The sequence below is a fragment of the Humulus lupulus genome, chromosome 6, assembly GCF_963169125.1.
Source record: "Humulus lupulus chromosome 6, drHumLupu1.1, whole genome shotgun sequence".
Lineage (NCBI taxonomy): Eukaryota > Viridiplantae > Streptophyta > Magnoliopsida > Rosales > Cannabaceae > Humulus > Humulus lupulus.
In genome coordinates this window covers 146,169,502-146,185,445 of record NC_084798.1, presented here as the reverse complement: position 1 = coordinate 146,185,445, position 15,944 = coordinate 146,169,502, and the positions used below count along the sequence as shown (strand labels likewise).

At 32.8% G+C, this 15,944-nt stretch overlaps 1 long non-coding RNA gene across 2 annotated transcripts; it reads left to right on the top strand.

Moving 5' to 3' along the window:
- Positions 1-3,831: 3,831 nt before the first annotated feature.
- LOC133784235 (uncharacterized) lies at positions 3,832-6,426 on the top strand. 2 transcript variants are annotated; one of them, XR_009871222.1, is made up of 8 exons: positions 3,832-4,149; positions 4,291-4,637; positions 4,732-4,960; positions 5,048-5,334; positions 5,504-5,572; positions 5,689-5,877; positions 5,973-6,074; positions 6,177-6,426. It is a non-coding gene; the product is annotated as an uncharacterized LOC133784235 (long non-coding RNA). The 2 variants fall into 2 exon arrangements; XR_009871221.1 differs by having other exon boundaries at positions 4,291-4,960.
- The last annotated feature ends 9,518 nt before the right edge of the window (positions 6,427-15,944 follow it).

Here is a 15,944-nt window from a genome sequence, read left to right as displayed (position 1 = left end):
ATTTTTTAATGGAATCGACAAAAGTTACACGGTTTGGTATATGCATGGAGAGAGAATACATGTCGCTCCAACTCCGCCAAGTAGACCCAATGAAGTAAGAAGGAATATAGTAGAGGAAAAATGTGATGCATTAGATGATATGATTGATGACGCACATTATGGATCTAGAGTAGACCCAGATAAGTTTGAGACACTACTTAGTGATGCTGAGAAACCGATTTACCCATGTTGTAAAAAAATTACAAAGTTATCCGCGCTTCTTAGGTTGTACAATTTGAAAGCTAAACACGATTGGAGTGATAAAAGGATGACTGATCTACTTTGTTTTTTGAATGATTTGTTGCCGGAGTGTAATGAAATGCCAACTTCATTTTATGAAGCAAAGAGAACATTATGCTCATTAGGCATGCAATATGAAAAAAATCATGCATGTCCTAATGATTTCATATTATATCAGAATGACTTTGCAGATGCAAAAATGTGTCCTACTTGTGGTGAGTCACGATGGCAAAAGAAAAGAAATGGTGAGGATGTCAAGGAAGGCGTACCCGCCAAGGTCTTGTGGTACCTTCCTCCTATTCCTCATTTCATTCGGTTGTTTAGAAATGTTGAACATGCTAAAAATTTATCGTGGCATGCTAATGAGAGAATAAATGATGGTAAATTAAGGCATCCAGCTGAAACCCTAGCTTGGATGAGGGTTGATTTAAAGTGGCCTTGTTTTGGAAATGAATCTCGTAATATTCGTCTAGGTCTTTCGACTGGCAGGATTAATCCACACACTTCTCTTAGCAGTAAGTATAGTTGTTGGTCTGTTATGCTTGTCATTTACAATCTACCCCCATGGTTGTGCATGAATAGAAAATTTACTTTGTTGACCTTGTTGATATTGGGACCTAAACAACCTGGTAATGACATCGACGTATATCTGTTGTCTCTTATCAATGATTTGAAAACTTTGTGGGATGAAGGAGTTAAGGTTTATCATGTGTACAGGCAAGAAGAATTTAATCTTAGAGATATATTGCTGTGGACTATCAATGACTATCCTGCTTATAAAAATTTATCTGGGTTTAGTATGAAAGGATATAAGGCTTGTCCCTTTTGTACAGAAAAAACATGTTCTGAATATTTAAAACACTCCCGAAAAGTATGGTACATGGGTCATAGGAAGTTCTTGATTAGTACGCATATATATCAAACTTCGAGAAAGACATTCAATGGCGAACAAGAGTTTGAGGAGGCTCCTCAACCTTTAAATGGGAGTGAAGTACTTGAGAAGATGTCTAAAATCATGTTTAAGTTAGGTAAGCCTAAAGTTCGTACACCTACAAAGAAGAAGGGTTGTGGGAAGGCTAAGGTTGTGGAAGAACCCAAAAGTTGTTATTAAAAAAAATCTATTTTTTTCGAGCTTGAATATTGGCAATTCTTACTTGTATGCCATAATTTAGATGTTATGCACATAGAGAAAAATGTATGTGATAGTTTGATTGGAACTTTGTTGAATATTCATAGGAAAAAGAAGGACAAAACTAAGGCTACACAAGACTTGGCTGGAATGGGTATACGTGAAGGATTAACTCCGAAAATAGATAAGAGACAAACATACTTGCCTCCTCCCGCTTACACCCTCACTAAGGATGAAAGAAAGGCAATTTGTTCCTGTCTATTTAATCTAAAAGTTCCAAATGGCTATTCATCAAATATAAGGTCATTGGCAGCACGAAAAGTTGTACTTTGAGTGGTATGAAATCTCATGATTGTCATATTCTAATGCAACACTTGCTACCAGTGGCAATCCGATATGTCTTACCTCAAAAAGTTCGAAAGATTATCACAAGGTTATGTTTGTTTTTCAAATCATTGTGTTGTAAGGTGATTGATCCTATTCAGTTACCCAAGTTACATGATGAAATTATTAAGGTCTTGTGTGAGTTGGAGAAATACTTCCCACCTTCTATTTTTGATATAATGATTCATCTTACAGTTCACTTGGTTATAGGATTGAGATTTTGTGGTCCCGTTTATTTAAGATGGATGTATCCATTTGAGCGATATATGGAGATTCTTAAGGGGTATGTCAGAAATAGAAGTCGCCCAGAATTGTGCACTGTGGAATGCTATATTGTTGAAGAGGCAGTTGAATTTTGTTTCGAATACATGGCTGGTGTATAGAGGATTGGGGTAAATGAAGTTAATAATGCTGAGATTTAGAGTCGTCAGGTTAGTGTTGTATGCGCAGTGAATCGGGATGAACTAGATGAAGCACATCGTCTAGTATTGCAAAATATTAATAGAATTAAGCCTTATATCGAGTAAGTTTATCTTCATAGATATAATGCATATGCAATGTAAATATGTGATAACTTTCACAATTAGTTTACTAACAACATATGTAATTTTGAAGGGAACATTTTAACTGGATCAAGACAAAATTTCCATCAAAGTTAAGGAACCCCAAATGGTCACAAGACGAACATTATCGTACTTTTAGTAGTTGGATAGAAAATAAGCTATATTATGTTGATTTTTCAATTTTATTTTTATTATATAGTAATTTATGTTGTTTGACTAGTTTTATTTTTATTATGTTGTCAATGAATTGAAAAACACATCAAATAATGTGTCAGACATTGTTAAGTGGATCTCTCGAGACCCTTCTCATAAAGTCATCAAGTTTTCATTAAATATAATCAATGGTACACAATTCAATACTAGGGTGCATGATACCAATAGAATCACACAAAATAGTGGTGTTAGTCTTATCGCTAGAACTATGCAAATATCTAGTGTGAAAGACAAAAATCTTGTTCAAAGTGATATGACTTTCTATGGAGTAATTAAAGAAATTTGGGAGTTAGATTATATCACAACTCGAGTACCTATTTTCTTTTGTGATTGGATGAAGAGTGACAGCGACATAATATATGAAGATTTTGGTTTCACATTAGTAAACCCAAATCAACTAAGGCGCAAATTTGACCGATTTATAATGGTTGCATAAGAAAAACAAGTTTTTTACGTGAATGATCCTTCAGAAAACCAATGGTCAATTGTGCTTACAACGCCAACAAAAGAATGGAATACCAAAGATGATGATTTGCATGATATACCTATTGAAGAAGAATCAATCAAATTCACCTCACCAATATGTAATGATGAAATTGATGATGGTGTTTTTTTTACGTGATAATGGTGAAGGTTTTATGGATTGATAACCTGATGTGAGGTATAATATGATTATGCTTGTCATACTTGCAAAAGTGATTTTGGTTTGTTTATGATATGTTTTTGTTTGTCATATTTTTTTTCTCTATATATATAATTTATCATATTGATTTTTATGTTTCACAGATGTCAGATCCTTTTGGTTATAGTGATAAGGAGGAAAATCCTCAACAAAATCTTGATATTGAGCTAGAGATTACAAATGAGAAAAATGTGTGAGGACACACATGGATGAATAAATTGATTAAAAATAGAAGTGAATGAAACCTTATACCTATAAAGTTCAATGAGTATGGTCAAGTAACAAGTACTTCAAGAAGTAATCAATCTTCAACGTTGGGTTCTATAGTGAGGACTGTTGTGGCCATCAACTGTAACTCATGGAACAAAGTTCCATCGGAGACCAAAACAAAGATATGGGATTTAATGAAGGTATGATTTAATTACTTCTATTTTACTTAAAGATTTTAAAATATGTGATTTAATATGATTATTATTTCAAACTTGCATAAAACTCTTCAGTTGGAATATAGCTCCAAAAAGTAGACAATGAAAGATGTAGCAAAGATGTTCACACATTGGAAGACTGACACGACAAGGAAACATATCTACAATGCTTTAGAGAAAATACAAGATGAGTTTCCACCTAGGAAACCACATGGATTTGAGGACATCATAAATGATGATTAATGGTTAGAATTTGTCAACTCAAGATTAACACCAGAGTGGAAAGATAAGAGATTACAGATGTAAGAATATCAAGCAATGAACAAATACAACCACAACCTATCTAGAGGAGCTTACGTGCGTGTGGAAGAGATGCTTCAACAACAGACTCGGCAACTATTATCTGATATTGATAGAGCTGACTTATGGACGATGGGTCGACCGAAGAATAAAGAATGAGAACTTATTGGAGAGGTAGTTGTGGTTCAAAAACACATTATAAGTTTTTATATATACCGTTACTTGCTATATTAATTATTGGTTTTTATTTTGAACTTATACAAATCATATTTATTTTTATATAACCAACTCAAATTAATTACTTCTATTTTACAGGCTCATTATCAAAAGATATTGTTTCGGCTAGCGCTATGAGAAATGAGTTTGAGGAAAGACTTCGTCAACAAGAAGAATGACATCGTCAACAAGAAGCACATCTAGAAGAACGTTTTCATAAACAAGAGAAAATGTTGAGATCTTTCATGGGCCAACAGAGCGGTTTAGGATCCAATAGTGGAGTCCCACCATTAGTTCCAAACCCACCGGGGCCATCTTACTATGTGCCCGACCCACCAGCACCATCTTACTATGTGCCTAACCCTCCAGAGCCATCATGCTATGTGCCCGACCCACCAGCGCCATCTTACTATCAACCCGACCCACCAGCACCATTTGTGCCTGAGGTAATTTCAATTTGATAGTTAAAAATGACTATGTATGTACATGCATACACACATATATACATAATGCTACTTATTATAATGTGCATGTATCTAGTTATCAGTTAGATATTGGTTAGCTATCGAATATTGTTACATCAGACAAACTCATTGACAAAGAGTGAGGTAACAACTACCAAGTGGTGATTACTGACGCTATTAAGTCGGCGACGCCTCTTCCTTATGCAAAACTTGATCAGAATACGTACATAGTCATTCAGGCTATTGGGCATCCTATATCGTGGCCTAAGGAATTGGCCATCGTATCTGATGATATACATGAACAGGTGATGTATCATGCTTATATAATCATATTTGTTATTATATATTTCAATTTGTTTGTAAATTTTTTAATTATTAATATTATTTTATAGACTTGTTCTAGAAGTAATAACATATCAAAACGACCAATTACTCCCTCAACACAATGACCACGAGAAAGGATACAACGTTTGAGTGATCTTCTGACACAAGACACCAATCCGTTGGAGCAGATAGACAATATTATATCTCGTTGGGATGACAACGACTGTGTCAATCAAGGCATAGATGAGGATGTATTTGGTCACGATATTTCAAGTCTTTACGTATGCAAAGAGGACATACTTCAATTTATTCGAATGAAAAAGATTGGACAAGGAGTTATTGTTTGCTACATGAGGTATTTCACAAATTTTTTAATTAATCTTTCTTATTTGATTTATTTTAACAACAAATTTTCCAAATTATATTTTTTACTACTACTCTTTTTTTTAATAGGTTGTTATACAATTTTTTGGTAGAACAAGGGCACCAAAATAATTTTTTATTTGTCAATCCTAATGTCGCAGCCACTAAAGGAAGTTAATTTGAAGAGCATGTTCAAGGCCTGTTCAAGCGCTGTCATCAATTAAGATCAAGTGAGCAACTTATTATTATCCCTTGGAACCATGGGTAAAAATATGTTATTGTCAGATACTTAGTCCAAATAACATTTGTGTTGGAGACTTATACCTAGTATTTTTTTCTTGTGCAGTGATCATTGGATGTTGATTATATTGGCCCCATATGCATATTACGTTTGTTGTTGTGATCCGGTGAGAACTCAGAACTGGAAAACCGTGAAGAAATTGTGGTTGTAATAGTCAATGCTTTTAACCTTTTTCTGATTAGTCTACCAAAACCTTCTGAGATTCCAAATAATATAGAAATTGTGCAACCGAAAGTAAGCAACTACATATTTAATTATTTTGAAAATTTATACTTGAGTTTTACTAATATTCTTTATATTAATTGTATGACATTTTATTTAAATATTAGTGTCCACACCAACCAGACAATGTGGCATGTGGATATTATGTGATAAGAATGTTGAAGGATTACATTGCACATTCACGACCTGGGCATTACTTGAAGAAAGAGGTATGTATATAAATTTATACAAAGTTAACAATTTATTTATTATTAAAGTATATATAATCAAACAATAATTAACTAATATATTTTATTTTGTATTTTTTGTAGCTAAACACTACGCCATACACACCGGCATAGATTAATGAAATGCAACAACAGTGGGCGAACCATATACTACCGATAATCCAAAGTCATCGTCGCATATATTAAGTTTTAGTTTTTGTTTACTTTTTCTTTCTTACTATATGTCTAGCTAACTAGTGTAATATTTGTTAATTTTTTATGTTTAACAACAAATATTGCCTTTTAGTATATTTAGCTAGCAAAAACATATTATATATACATTTCAGTTTTATTAATGAAAATTCACAATTTAAATTTACATATAATTTAAATTTTTTAATTAATATATTTAATTCTATTTTTAAAAAAATTAATATATTTAATTCTATTAATTAATATTCTGAAAATAATTATTTAATTATTTTTTTTAAAAAAATACAAAAACCAATGATGATTAATGATATGAGACATTGAATGTCTACAAAGTCTCCCCATGGGAGATGTTGTAGGTACCTATGATGACTCCCATGGTGAGACTTTGTAGACATTCAACGTCCCCCCTGGGAGTCATCGCAGGGTGTACGTTTTACACCCTACGATGACTCCCAGGGGGAGACGTTCAATGTCTACAAAGTCTTTCCATGGGAGTCATCGTAGGGCTACTTTAGATGGCTCCTTCAACGTCTCCCCCAGGAGGAGACATTAAATGTCCACAATGGCTCCCACATATAGCCATTAAATGCCTATTTTGTTATAGCGGCTAGATAATCTTTATTCAACTATTCCTATATGTCTATATATATATTTACTAGGCCGAATGTACGCCTGTGATGTTTTGTAGTACATATATTTGAATCTAAAATACATATATTTGAAAATTATATAATTTCCATAATGGAGAAGTTTTCAAAGATTACGTAACCATAATGGTTACATTTTTAGTGACCCGCTATAATATATTATAACACGTTAACATTAAAATAATTTTTATTTTAAGAATTAAATTAATTATTTTTTAATATAATAATTATGCAATTATAATTTGTATAATTAAGAATTCATTAATTTTTTTTTATAAGTAAGCACCTTCAATTAGTTTATATTTTATAAGTTTTAGTCCTGTTTAAATAAATAATTAACTCTTACACCCTATAAAGATAAAGGGAAATTCTATGGTGCACCTCAAAAAATGGGAGTACCCGTGCACCCTTAATAGACCAATTTCCTTGGTCACACGTAAGAAAATTATGAAAGTTTACTCTAGGCTGACTTTCTCATGTTTGCAACAATTATTTCAACTATTATATATATGGATTTATTCTTTTGTTTGCTCCATTAATTTTTCCTAAGCTTATATGTTTCTGGTAGCTATAGAAGAAACAAATAGCAGAAATGAAACACTTAATTATTCATAGTAATTAAATAACTTTTAATAAAATATCAGCACTTATTCAAAAATCAACAAAATAAAAAATTGGATTTGAACAAAAACCCAAGATCAATCGAGACCAATATTATCCAAAGATGCAATTTTATGCTTTATTGATGGAAAAGAAATCAAAGCTAACAAATTCTACTTCTTTCATTGATGCTTATATCTTGTGGAGTATTAGATCTCTCTATCCCCTCTCTGTATTCTCCACACAACTGGATATAATCAAATTTAGTAATCTTTTCTATAATTTCTTTAACTTAAACCATTATGTCTTCCTTTGGGATCTCAGTATGCGTTAGCATAACTACATCTCAGCTCCCATCTCAGTTTCATCCAAAGTTTGTCTCACCTGCAAAAAAGATTCAATCAAATTTTAATCTTTTACAAGGGACGTGATTATTTCATCAATAAAACACAACAAAAATAATTAAAAGAATAAATCTTTACAATCTTTAAAGAAGTTATGAGTGTGTAAATTATTTAGATGAGAGAGAGAGAGAGATTATAATTAAAAAAAACTTATTTTTTTTAACTAATTACTAATTGTAATTATATTTATTTTTAAAATAAAATAAATCTTAATTAGTTTTATAAGGAAACAAAATATTATAAATAAATAATATAACATTAGGTTACAAGTTACTGATTACATATTTTTAGTCAACTGAATTAATTACAACCATTCAATAACAATCTAATAGATAGAACCAACGTTGTTGTCACTGAAATTTTTTTGGAACCACACGTCGGTTACAGTAGAACATCTCTTTTTTAGATCAAAATATTCTTTGGTGACGACATATCGCCGCACTAAATCCATGAAAAATTTTAAAATTTGAATTTGAAAAAAATCATAGTGCGACATATGGTCGCAGTAGGTTCGTGAATGCCACACTCTATTGCGACGACACTCGTCGCACTAGAGTGGCGCGGTTCGAGAACCAAGTCGCAGTAGGGTCACAAAATGCTGAGATTTTGTGTTCTGCATGTACTCTACTGCAAGGCCATGTCGTCGCTGTAGATTAATTTTTTAAAAAAAATCATTTTAATATTAATTAAATGTAATTATATATAAAACCAATTTAATTAATGCCCAGTAATTTAATATTAACAAAAATTATATATATATTTAAGAGAAATTATATTAATATGAAATCAAAACAAAAATAGTATCAAAAATGTAAAAAAAACTAAGTAGTACCAAAAATGTAAAAAACTAAGTACTACAGAAAATGTAAAAAAAACATAAAATATTAATAAGTTTAAAAGCATAACATAACCAAACTAAATGTCATCTAAATCAATGCCAAAGTCGTCCTCATCGTCGGTGGTGGCCCTAGTGGCAAGAGAATTAGTGCCCTTAAACTCGCGTCCAATACCTCGGTTGTGGCGACGACGTTGACCAAGTACCTTCAAAACGACTTGCTTCTCATCGATATAGACATTTCCTGTTGAAGTTGAAGTTTGGGATTGCAAGGCCTCCTATAATTTAGAAACAATACACTTAATACATAATATAACTAATTAATAAACATATATACAAAACTTAAAAAGTTACTTACATATTCATGTTCACCCATCCACGTGTTGGATGATTGTGCATGTCATGGAACGTATCCATAATGTTGGGCAGTTCCTTGGTTTGATGATTCATCTTTAGAAAATAAAATATAACAAAATATCAGTTAAAGGCTAAAAGTATTATTAAGATAACTGAAAATACTTCAAACTATCTACATATTATTATGTACCTTCTTAAATTGAGCATAAGCATAAGAGGTCGATCCATGGAGACTTGGATACTTCTGTTTTACTTTTCTGGTAGCATTTACCTTTGAGTGTGTCATGTATTGTGGAGAGGAAAATGTCAACACACTTCTGCCAACTGTCATTATCCATGTCCTTCGGTGGAATCTTTCTGGCTCTCTCGATATCATCATATCTGCCATGTTCATCGAAATATTTTTTCTTTCGACCTTTTCTATCTTGGTAGAAATCCTGAAACTCTCTCTCAATGCCGATTAATATCAATCACCACTCGGGGAGATCTCTGGGGAGAATGAAATATTCCTTCCAAAAAAATAAAAACTTGTTATAATTTTAAAATTATAAAACACATTATATGTGAATATCTTTTAAATATATTTATAAATTTACCTCAATTTTTTCCATTAATCCTATCTTGTGCTCATCCAGAATACCCTGCCACGAGTCATAATATAACAGAACATGGCGAACAATAAGGTTACCAATAAGCCTCGTGAACAATGTCCCACGATCACCAACTACTTTTGAGGTTCCCTCCTTCAGATCGAAAACTAGTTTCAACGGGCCTTTGTTGTCTTCCACAAACTGCTCTAAATTTTTGGATCAAGACGGACCTCTCTTTCTTTGGGTAGGCACTGCATATTTTAAGTCAACAATAAAATTAGATTAAATAAAATAATAACAATTTGTCATTTATTGATAAAACATAGATTAATTATATTATATTATCTGTCTTCTGCGTTCTCCATGTCCTTAACAACTAATGTACGGGCACAAATTTGCTTAAAGAATTCACAAAGCTCAATGATTGTCTTCGAAATAGACTTATCCAAGTAGTCTCGAACTCCTACTTGCAACAGACATTGCATAAGAATGTGACAATCATGGGATTTCAACCTAGTAATGTTGTCATCATTGTCAGTTACTTTCTTAGATAAATTTGAACTGAAACCATCAGGAAGTCTTAACTCCTTTTATTAACTGACAGAAAAATCATCTATCATCCAGTGTGAAAGAGTACATAGGATGTGGTTTGATCAACTTGGTACCATCTTCCTTGAGGTTCAACTCTTCCTAGATAACCCAGTTCTTCAAGTGCACTCATGCGTTTGTGGTGTCTTTTGATTTCTCATTCATAAAAAATGTAGCGAGCAAACTGTCGCTAACATTTTTATCCACATGCACAACATCTAAATTGTGTTTCAGTTCAAGTTCTGACCTGTAATCATGTTCAAAGAAAATACTCTTCTTACTCCAATTTAGCTCTTTTGGATATCGCTTTCTTTTCACACCTTTGAAACTAACATGTTTACCGCGCAAACGAATTGGAACATGCGCTAATTGTTGGAGTATATCCTGACTGCTGAATTTTCTTGGAGGACGTGTTTATTCCTATTTCTCATCAAACATGACACTCTTCCTCCACTTATGCGAAGAAGATAAGAATCTTCTATGATCAACATAAGTTATCTTCCCAATTACACGGCATGAAGGAGTGTCTTCCTTGCAAGTAGGACATGCCATATATCCTTGGCCTCTCCAACCAGACAAACTACAACAGGCTGGAAAATAATTGATAGTCCATAATAGTGTTGCATGCATTTTGAATATAGTGTTCATTGTGGTGTCTCTGGTTTGAACTACTTCATCCCACAAATTTTCTAATTCATCTACCACGGGTCTCAGAAAGATATCCATGTCCTTCCCATTCGATTTCGGACCGGGAATCAATAAGGTCAACATGAATGATGACTCTTTCATGCATGCCCAAGGAGGCATATTGTACGTGTAGAGTATTACCAGCAACATGCTGTAAGATAGACTTATGTTACCAAATGGATTAAAACCATCAGCAGCCAACCCAATCGAACATTTATGGATTCTTTGGAAAAATCTGGATATCTGAAATCAAATTGTTTCCAAGCACCCCTATCAACAGGATGGTGCATCATACCATCTTCTTTCAACCGTCCCGTACTATGCCAAGTCATATCCTTTACTGTATACTTTGAACCATAAAGATGCTTCAGCCTAGGAGTCGAAGGGAAGTACCGCAACAGTTTCTGGGCGACTTTTTTCCCCTTTGGGTCTTTGTCAACTCATCTGCTCTCACTACATACAAGACAACTTTGTTTTTAAGAGTTCTTCTTCCAGGACAAACAACAGTTGTACTTGCAAGCATCAATTGATTGATAACCTAACCCTAACTTCCTCATTTTTCTCTTAGATTCATAGTATGAAGCCGGAATCTTATTCTCATTCGGGAATGCAAATTTCATAAACTTCAAAAGTTCATCAAATGAACTATTTATCCATTTATTCATAACCTTCATGTGCAATATCTTCGCCAAGAAGTTCAAGGAAGACAACCAAGTACAACCATGTATAACTCAGCTACGACCTCTTGAAACATGTCATCAAATTGATTCTCCACTCTATTGCCACCACCATCTCAAATCCCTTCATTTACCCCGTCTTCGTTAGTGTCTTGCTCAACAATAACATCATTGATGATGTCAATCATCTCATCTGTCACTAGAGCCCCATCGTCCAATACTGGAGGAATATCAACTTCACCATGGTAAGTCCACTTCACATTTCGATGCAGAACCTCATATATGTGTATGTGAGCCTCCACCACATCCAGTTTCTGACTCAACATATTCAAACACTGATTTCATGAGCGCCTCACTTCTCCCGAAGAATTCACATGATTCTTGGCAATTTGTTTAAATACTTGAAGACCATTCCAAAACTCATCAAAGTTACGCCGTCTATTGATTATCAAACTCTTATTAATCATCATAATGCTTTAAGTGAAAGCTAAAGTATCACAATGTGTTAATAATAAAAAACTACATTTATTTGGTAACATTTCTTTTATCACCAAAATACTAATTTTTTTTAGTAAATTATTATATCTTATGAATAATTTATTAAATTTTATGAATAAATTATTAAATTTTATGAATATATATTATCAAATTTTATGATTTATGATTCTAATCTTAAATAACATTAAAAATCTATATGTATTTATCTAACATCTAACCTAACATAACATTTTATTATAAATACATAATATATAATTTTATTACGATAAAAAATTAAACAACCATTAAACATATTTATGTCAAAATAATTATTTTACAATATTTCTCCTTAAAAACATAAATACAATAAAATTAACAAACACACAAATCTGAAATGAAAAAATAAAATTAATACTTTCTACAATAACCAATTACACAATTTCAAAACATACATTTACATTTTATCAAAACATTAATCAATCACCAAAAAAAAAAAAACAAAAAAAAAATTGAAAAACAATACCTAAGGGCTCAGGTTGGGAGTTTACCCAAAGGCTCCATTGGAATCTGAAGAAAAAAAACAAAACACATTTATATTAAATACAACACATATATTAAAAAAAAAACAATTTTAAGAGTACAATAGAGAGAATAAGGTATAGATTCAAAAACCTTACGAAGAAATGGAAAAAAACGGGTAGGGGAGGTCGACCATGGTAGCTTATGGCGGTCAGAGATGGAAGAAATATCTCTGTAACTATAGAGAATTTCAAAAAAATGAGGAACAAGGACTCGGGTTGGGGGTTATATTGAAGGACATGTCATTGCTATAAGGTCAAAGAATGTGGTTTCTAAAAGAAAAACACAACATTTCAACAAAGGAATTTTTACCCTATAGCGACGTCATGTCGTCTCTATAGGAACGGAAATTTTGGCGGTTAATTTCCCTCCAAATTTTTATCGACCCCTATAGCGACAACATGTCATCGCAATAGGGATTGCAACTTTTCACATGGCGCCCATTTTTCCCACAAGTTTCTCCATTATTCTACAACGACGACATGTTGTTGTTGTAGAGGGCGACATGTTTGAAGGTATTTGACATTAGCCCGCCAAGTCTACCCTCCAATTTTCTGTCGCCCCATAGTGATGACATGTCGTCGCTGTAGGATGATAGAAAATTGGAGGGCTCACCAGCTGCCTGACAAGCCTTTCCTCCAATTTTAGACACCCATGCCGTCATTGTAGATAGACATTTTAAGTAAATTTAAAAAAAATTATTTTGTTGATTTTTTCATTCTTCAACGACGACAAATAGGTCATCGTTGTAGAGTTATTTTCTTGTAGTGAACCGTGAATGAGTATAACCATTAAGTACTCACCCATTCCATTACATATATTAGATTGTGTGAAATCATTAAAATGTTTTGTATGGTTTAAAAAGAAAAACGTTCCCTTAATATGTAAAATATTTAATTTACATAATTTATAAGCTAAGACAAAGATTCAAATATATCCTTAGGTTGCAATTCTTCAATGGAGTAGACATTGAAATTCTTATTTATTTTGCTCCTTTATTTTTTCTAGGTCAGTGTAAATTTGTATTATCTGGCTATTTGTTGACAATTTTTTGCTTACACTTTCAATATATTCTTTCTTCTCCTGATAAGTAATTTTTATAGGTTTATGTTAGTAGTGAAAAATGATTTTTTGAAATTTTTTCAACATATAGAAACAATTTTTTTGGTTGATATTTTAAAAACACAACAGACCTCTTCAAAATATTTCATTAATTGTACAGCAGAGCAACCCAACGCCTCTTCTGCTACGTGGCTGAACATAATTACATATATTCTTCCAATGTTTTCATTGATTTAAGCATATACCTTGGCACTGAAATTGATATATTTTTCATTTGAGCACTGATTTATTTTAAGAAGATACATTGTTTAAAAAAATGTTTAAATTATTAAATACCCATCGTGGTATTGCAATTGATTTGCTTTCACATTTACAACTAATCCTTTCGTTGTAATTTTTTGAAGTTCCCGAGTTACATGCAGGTGACATGTAGTAGAATATTTGCACTAAGTTTGTTAGAATTATTTTTCCTTGAATCTAGAATTTTGCTGTCTACATCAATTTATGTGGAATAGTTAGTAAAAAATATTGATGCTGAAAGTAATAAAAATAACTTTACCTCCACTGGTTGTAAGCGTTTTATCAAGTCTCAAACTTAAGAACAAGAGGAAATAAGGTTCAACTAAGCTTCTTAAGTTGACAAAAGAATACAATTTGAAGGGTTTTGTACGTAAAGTGCTTACAAAAGAAATCTCTAGGTTTTCCTCTTGTAATTTTTACATAGTGTTAATGATTGAATGAGCCCCATATTTATAGAGAGCCGTATTGGGCTATGGGCCCTTACAAGCAAATCTAGGGCCTACACGTGTAGGTGTGGGATCGGTACATTCAGTTACATATTCAAATAATATAGGAATAATACAATTTAAATATCAGTTACATAAATATCTTGGGATATTTGATTGTGTCTCGTGAAATCCAGATCATCGGGTTAAAGCGTCCTATTCATAGAGCAAGTCTTGTACTCCGAGCAGCTTCATGGGTTGGTACTAGTTTTGTAACGACCCAAAATTTCTAATAAGGCTTAAGGGCCTTGATTAGTGTGTCGGGAGGACATACTTGGTATTCATGTGAATAAATGATTTAATGCATGATAATGTGGCATGCATGACTATATGATTATATGGAGATGATTAAGTGCATGTTTATGAGTATTGAATATGTATGTGGGCCATGTTTTGCTTATAAGGGCGTATTTGTAATTTTGGCCCATAAAGGGCATAAAATATAATTATATGTGATAAATTGTTGAGATCACATTATTATGTGGATATGTTTGCAGCATGTGGCTTGAGACGGTCCTAGTGAGCGGATTGGCAAAATAGTCACAGTGGGGATTTATACCTAGCTCGAGGTAGCCTTGGGGGTATTTTGGGAATTTGGGAGAATAATTTTGAAATTATTAGATATTGGATAAATAATTGGAAGTTAATTGGAAGACGAGATTAATCGATAAATGTTAGGAATATTTGAGGAATTAGCAGGTTTAATGACCATTACACCCTTAGATTAATTAAAGGTTTAATTAGTATATGGAGGGGCAAAAAGGGTCATTCAGTTGTTAAAGGATATAACCTGACTTTCTGTCTAGATTATAACAGAAAGTTGTGGAAATATTGAAGGCAAGAAAGAAAAAGAAAACTCTCTCTCAGCTTACCCCTTCTCTCTTTCACATTCTCCTCTCTATCTCACTCTCCCTTGTTGAATTTGAAGCTGTGAATCAAATGGAACCTAGGCTAGCCTTTGGGGCTGTGAAATTTGAAGTAATTGGAGGAGAATTAAGCTTGAAAGTTGGGCTTCAAATTGAGGTAAGAACTTCAATTTATCCTTGAATTTTTCTGGGTTTCTAGGTATAAAGTAGTTGATGATCTTAGTTTATTTGTATAGAATTTAGCTGAGTTTATGAGAGGTTTCAACTGGGAAGTCTGGGAATCTAAGCTCAAGGATTGAAGGATTGAGGCTGAGGGTTTGCCTGATATTTACGTAAGGATTTCTTCAATCTTCTGAGTAGTTCTCTGGTTTTTAATTAGAGTTCTGAGCTTCAAAGTTCAGTTTTGATTTATGTGTTTGGTGAGGGTTTTAGGCAAGTTTTTCATGTTATTAGGTTGTTTGAAATGAGATCTAGGGAATTGTGAACTCAATTTTGTATTTGATTGA